General features: G+C 50.8%; 1 long non-coding RNA gene across 1 annotated transcript; it reads left to right on the forward strand.

Annotated features, from left to right (window-relative positions):
- Window positions 1–3,220: 3,220 nt before the first annotated feature.
- On the forward strand, window positions 3,221–5,023 carry LOC116552624. The gene is made up of 2 exons (XR_004269467.1): window positions 3,221–3,396; window positions 4,960–5,023. It is a non-coding gene; the product is annotated as an uncharacterized LOC116552624 (long non-coding RNA).
- Window positions 5,024–5,469: the final 446 nt, after the last annotated feature.

Consider the following 5,469-nt stretch of genomic DNA (forward strand, 5'->3'; position numbering starts at 1 on the left):
GTACATGGAGGATGGAAAAGATATAGTGAAATCCCTCAAGCATCCACCAGAGGACACCCCGATCTCCCCAAAGCACCCACTTCACTATGAGAAAGAGCCTTAATAGGACTCATTACCTTCTCTTACTTCTACTTGGGTATCTACCGAAGCAGGTCAAAGAGAATCAGGCCACAAATGTGTGATGATGGCTGAAGGTGCCGCCCAGTGATGACAAATGACTCATATAGAAGCATCTCCAAACTCAGGCTGTGTGCACCCCAATACACACCACCTCTTCTTTTCTTTTTTTTGGAGACAGAGACTCACTTGGTTGCCAGGCTAGAGTGTAGTGGCGTGATCTCAGCTCACTGCAACCTCCGCTTCCTGGGTTCAAGGGATTCTCCTGCCTCAGCCTCCCGAGTAGCTGGGACTACAGGCACGCGCCACCACACCCAGTTAATTTTTGTATTTTTAGTAGAGACAGGGTTTCACCATGTTGGCCAGGATTGTCTTGATCTCTTGACCTCATGATCCACTCGCCTTGGCCTCTCAAAGTGCTGTGATTACGGGTGTGAGCCACCACGCCCAGCCATACACAACACCTCTTATCCTGCAGAGACACAGAATCCCCAACTTCTAGCCCTGTCCCCCAGGACACTGGGGAGAGGGGGAGTCAGGTTCTCTATGGGAAACTATGCCAGTTCCCTCCCCCACACCCACCTCTGGGAGTCAGCCCCCTACATCAGCCTCACCCATTGGGCCCTTGTAGTGGTCTGGCCCCTAAGCAGCCAACAGCACAGACCTCTCTCCAACCACTCCTGCCTCTCTAGCTACCTGAGCTTGTCCATGGTCTGGGCTAGGCCATGGGGGTCCAGCTCTGGTCCTTACCTCTGGTTTTTGGGAGAGAGCTGTAGGTAGGTTGGGAGTGAGGTGGGGAGATGGGAGACATCCCTCTGCCCTGCCTAGAGGGTGAGGATTGGTGTGAGAACAAGGTGGTTATTAGGCCCACTGCCCAATTCAGCAGAGAACACATGAGGGACAAGTCACTGGTTGTCCCTCACTGCTCTTGGGTGTTCCTAGGAAGCTGGAGAGAAGGTGGAAGATCAGAAAGGGTGGTCATGCAACCCTCTCTCCCCACAATGCAGGCCCAGGCCCAGCTCCCCTGCAGCAGGGCTCTGTGGAGATGCAGCCCGTGGGGACCCAGATGTGGCGGAGTCACTCCTGACCGCTCCCAACTTTCCCAGCTCACATGCAGAAAGGGAGTGAGGGGTAGAGCAAAGAGCACTGGATTCTACAGGACGCCTGGGTTCTAGGCCTGCTCTGTCACGCACTATCATTGCCTCGCTGAGGTTCAGGTTCTTCATCTGTAAGGAGGGATATGACCCATCTAGCCCCAGCAGTGGCAGATTGGCTCCCACAGATGATGGAATCAGAGTTTGGAAGGGTTGGGGTATAAGGGCCCTGCCAACTGTAGATGGGAACCATAGTTCCTAAAATTACCTACCAGTTTAGTTGGGGCAGAAGCAGAACAGACCCTTAGCAGAATCTAAGGTCCACCATCACTCTCTTAAAAGACAGTGTTACTTCCCCATCAGTTAGTGAGACAGCACCATCCTGTGTCTGCTGTCTGACTAATCGTCCTCCCCAGTTCAGGAGGCTTGGGCTGTGGGGAGTCTTGCCCCACCCACCTCAGATACAGAAGGCAACCTGGCTAAAGAGGCCAGAAAGTTCTGGAAGGGCTGGAATTCTGGGGCTGGCAAAGATGCAGGTTGAGGGGGCAGAAATGGACACTTGCCTCCAGGCATCGCCTTCAGTGCACACTCTGGGACCTACCCGGGTGTGCCAGGGGTGGGATGTGGCCAGGACACGTGGACCCCGAGGAGCCTGCAGGCTGGCGGGTGTGGATGGCAGCCTTGCAGGAGCAGCACGGGGCAGAGCCCGGGGCTCTCGGGTGCAGCGGGCCGGGTGGCCGCGGGGCGGAGCCCGAGAACCAGAGACGCCCGAGCTGGTCTTGGCCTCGGTCGCCTGTGCCCGGAGCGACGCGGGCCAGTTTGCCGCCTTTGTCGGCTTCCCTGGGGCTGCCGGGCTGGGAGCACGCGGAGAAGGTGCAGGGTTCGCAGCGGCGCTCGGATTCAGTCCCCTGGCTGGAAAACCTGCTGGGACCGGGGCCGGGGGCCAGGGTGGCAGAGTCTCCGCGCGGTCCGTCCACTCACACGTGCGGGATTCCGCTCCCCAGCACTGACGCGGGGGCGCGGCGGGACCTGCAGAGAGAGCAGGTCCCAGGCAGCCCTCACCTTGGTGCCCCTCTACCACCCCGGCTACTAAACAGGCTGGGGGAGCTATAGGATGGCCACAGAAAAGGCACCTCAGGTCCCCTCAATTGAAGTATTGAGGGTCAAGAGGTGGTTGGATTAGACGAGGGGAAGTTTGGACGAAAAGGTGGGGAGGGTGGGGTGGGAAGCACGAGCCCCTGGAAATCCCGTTTCAGGGAGGCGGCGTCGAGGACCAGTGGGCCCTCCCCAGGCTCAAATGCGCCTTTGCGTTTCTTTTGATCACTGTTGTTTTTTTCTTGCAGATCAAACGGATGAAAATCAATTTTAGAAAATTTGAAAATTTACAACAAAAGTAAGAAAATTATAAATTGCTCCTAATCTTATCACCCAGAGACAATCATTAATATTAATATATATAAAATCACACTGTATTTAAATTTGGCCGGGCACAGTGGCTGAGCCTATAATCATCTCAGCACTTTGAGAGCCCAACGCAGTAGGATCGCTTGAGCCCAGGAGTTTGAGACCAGCCTGGGCAACATAGGGAGACTCCGTCGCTATAAAACAGACAAAAATTAGCCGGGCATGGTTTCGTGTGCCTGTAGTCATAGCTATTTGGGAGGCTGAGATGGGGATCACTTGAACCTGGGAAGCTGAGGCTGCAGTGAGCTGTGATCACACCACTGCACTCTAGCCTGTGTGAAAGAGTGAGACCCTGTCTCAAAAACAAACAAACAAAAAAACAAAAAAAAATCAAAAAATACTTAACATTAAATGAAGAACATTTTCCCATATCATCAGATAATGTATAAAAGCACAATTTAAAAGTCTATATTTAATTGGAAGAGTAGATCACAACTTTAGTCAATTCCTTATTGATAGAAGTTTAGCTTGTCAATCTCAAAATGGTCTCTAAATTTTGCCACAGCCAACATCCTTGCATATGAATCTGTGCCAACGTATGCCTATTCAAATTTATTTTTACTCCAAAAGAAGTACCAGTTCCTTGTAAATGATATAACCAATCCTAAAGGACCCAGAAAAGAACATTGAAGTCTGCCTCCACTTTTTGTCAACTCACTGGAGGTGACAGAGTCCTCATTTTTCTAGGAAGAGGTCAAGACTTTCCTTTGTGCATTGCAAGGTAGACATATTCTTGTACATGTTTGTATGTGGTGAGGGAACAGCAGATCACACTTAAAACTCCTTTTTCCTCTTTTTAAAATTAAATACATCATTTTATGAAAAACACACGTTCGGCTATGCACAGTGACTCACGCCTATAATCCCAGCACTTTGGGAGGCTGAGGTGGGTGGATCACTTGAGGTCAGGATTTCAAGACCAGCCTGGCCAACATGGTGAAGCCCCGTCTCCACTAAAAATACAAAAATTACCCGGGCGTGGGAGTGGGCACCTGTAATCCCAGCTACTCAGGAGGCTGAGGCACAACAATTGCTTGAACCTGGGAGGCTTGCAGTGAGGTTGCAGTGAGTGCCACTGCACTTCAGCCTGGGTGACAGAGGGAGACTCCATCTCAAAAAGAAAAGAAAAGAAAAGATAAACACACATTCATTGTGAACAATAACAACAGTGAATCAGATCACACTGGGAAGGAGAGTAGAGTGAAAAGCTGGGGACTGAGGGCCTTTTCTGACTCCCAGTGTCCCTGTGTCACTGTGTTGGTGGGGGCTGTCACAGTGATGAGAGCCTGGTCCACTCCCTGTGAGTGCCTATTAAGAGAGGTCCCCAGACCCCTGAGGCTGGAGTGCTGGAGGGGAGACCCCAGAGTGGGGGGCTGATGGTGTAGATTGGGTGAAAGTCATTATCTCAGTGCCATTAAGGTCCATGATTGTGGGGAGACAGGGGCCCCGAGGGGTGGGGGAAGGACTGGCCTCTTTGGCAAAACCTGGAGCAGACATGCAGGTCCTTGGCCTGCCTGGGGTGTGTGGCTTTCAGCAAACTGAAGGGACTCTTTCTGCCTGGACACATCCCACCTATCTGAGCCACTCTGGCTCTGTTGGGCTGAACTGCTCTCCTGCACACAGCTGGGCCAGCACCCTTCAGGCCCTCCCGTACTAGTCTGAGAGCCCAGAGGCCTCCTTTGCCCTCCTCAAGCAGAAGACCCTCCTCTACGCCAACCCCAGAGCTGAGGAAATTCCGACAACCCAAGCAGCTAGCTGAGAGGAACCACAGGGCTTGGCATGAGTGGGCAAAGGTCCCAGGCCATTTAAGATGACTCTGTGGTTCACAGGAGAGATCATGGAGCAGGGACCTGGGGAAGGCTGCACCATGGGTTGCCCATGAAGGATACCCTCCAGCCATCACACCCTGGGCTGTCCCTAAGGATCTGTGTCAGGGGCTGTCACTTGAGGGACTTTTAGATGGTGCCCATGATGGTGCTGTAGAGATGTTTCCGTGTTGCATGCTAACAGCGGTGGGTCCAGTGGGGTGGGTTTCCTGCCCAGGAGTTCTGCTCTGACACTTGAGGGTAGCGTTGACATCCTCCTTCCAACCCCTAGGCCTTACACTGGGCGGGTGACCACGCATCTCAGCTCAGTCTGCTGCTAATTAAATGCTCAGCTGTTAAACAAGGATAAAGACAGAATTAAATCGGGGGTTTGAGGTAGCTGATCATTATCATAACAATTATGTTCTGTTCGGCGCCTACAATGACCCAGGCATTTTACATCGCTTTTTATATTTTAGTGTTTACAATCAACTCCCAGGAAAATACTCTTCCCTGATTTACTGAAGAAGTGAAGTTCAAAAACAAAAGAAAAAAAAGTGAAGTTCAAAGAAATTCAGTAACTTAAGTAAAAAACAGTAGCAGATTATGGGCTTGGGCTCATGTTTTTCACCTCTCTATGTTCTTAAAACTTTTGAAAGGCTTCTATGATATTTTATACCTACATGTAATTATAACAAGGATGATAACTTTACCCTAATATGACAACAAAAGCAAATTGCTTGGAAAACCAAAACAAAGTTTCCATACAGGTTCTCACTTCTAAGACGCTGACTGCATCCCTGAGTTGAGCTGTTAATGATCATCAAATCAAAGATCGCTTGCCCTGGAATCTCCTGAGAGGAGATGAACAAATTAACGAAAAAGAAAAGTAACTTAAGAAAGCCCAAAGACTGGAAAACAGTTGTGCAGTTTCTTATAAAATTCAACATATCCTCACCATATGTTCCAGCAATTCCACTCCTGAGCAT

The sequence above is a fragment of the Sapajus apella genome, unplaced genomic scaffold, assembly GCF_009761245.1.
Source record: "Sapajus apella isolate SASKATOON/1434 unplaced genomic scaffold, GSC_monkey_1.0 scaffold12, whole genome shotgun sequence".
NCBI classification, from domain to species: domain Eukaryota; kingdom Metazoa; phylum Chordata; class Mammalia; order Primates; family Cebidae; genus Sapajus; species Sapajus apella.